General features: G+C 55.1%; 1 protein-coding gene across 4 annotated transcripts in view; it reads right to left on the bottom strand.

Annotated features, from left to right (window-relative positions):
- RFTN1 (raftlin, lipid raft linker 1) overlaps positions 1-702 on the bottom strand; it is a 220955-nt gene that overhangs the window by 204956 nt on the left and 15297 nt on the right. The gene's annotated exons all lie outside the window — the stretch shown is intronic.

Genomic DNA, 702 nt, shown 5'->3' with positions numbered 1-702 from the left:
AGGGGAAGGACAGCCCCCCGCCGGATTCAGGCAGATGGGGTCCACGGGGCTGCACACGAGGGTCTCAGCCAGAGCATGTCTCCCTCGGGGCTCAAGGTCTCCAGCAGGACAGAAGGTAAATGGGGTGACTGTTTTCACATCTGGCCCTTCCGACATCCCTGCATCGAGAGATGGGGCTGCCGTCACCTCCCCTGAATCTGGGCTCGTGACTACTTCCCACTGCTGCTGTCATTCAGGCGCTCAGTCATGTCAGACTCTTTGTGATCCCACAGACTGCAGCACGCCAGGCTTCCCTGTCCATCACCACCTCCCGGACCTTGCTCAGATTCACGTCCATTCAGTCTGTGATGCCATCCAACCATCTCATCCTCTGTCGTCCCCTTCTCCCCCTGCCTTCAATCTTTCCCAGCATCAGGGTCTTTTCCAAGCAGTTGGTTCTTCACATCTGGTGGCCAAAGTACTGAAGCTTCAGCATCAGTCCTTTCAATGAATATTCAGGGTTGATCTCCTTTAGGATGGACTGGTTTGCTCTCCTTGCAGTCGGCTTGCCATTTATTGTTGCCGTTCAGTCACCAAGTCATGTCCGACTCTTTGGGATCCCGTGGACTGCAGCACGCCAGGATTCCCTGTCCCTTATCATCTCCTGGAGTTTGCCCAAGTTCACGTGCATTGAGTCGGTGATGCCATCCAACCATCTCATCC

This window comes from Bison bison, unplaced genomic scaffold, assembly GCF_000754665.1.
Source record: "Bison bison bison isolate TAMUID 2011002044 unplaced genomic scaffold, Bison_UMD1.0 scf7180017864374, whole genome shotgun sequence".
Lineage (NCBI taxonomy): Eukaryota > Metazoa > Chordata > Mammalia > Artiodactyla > Bovidae > Bison > Bison bison.
This window is presented reverse-complemented; position numbering and strand designations above follow the sequence as displayed.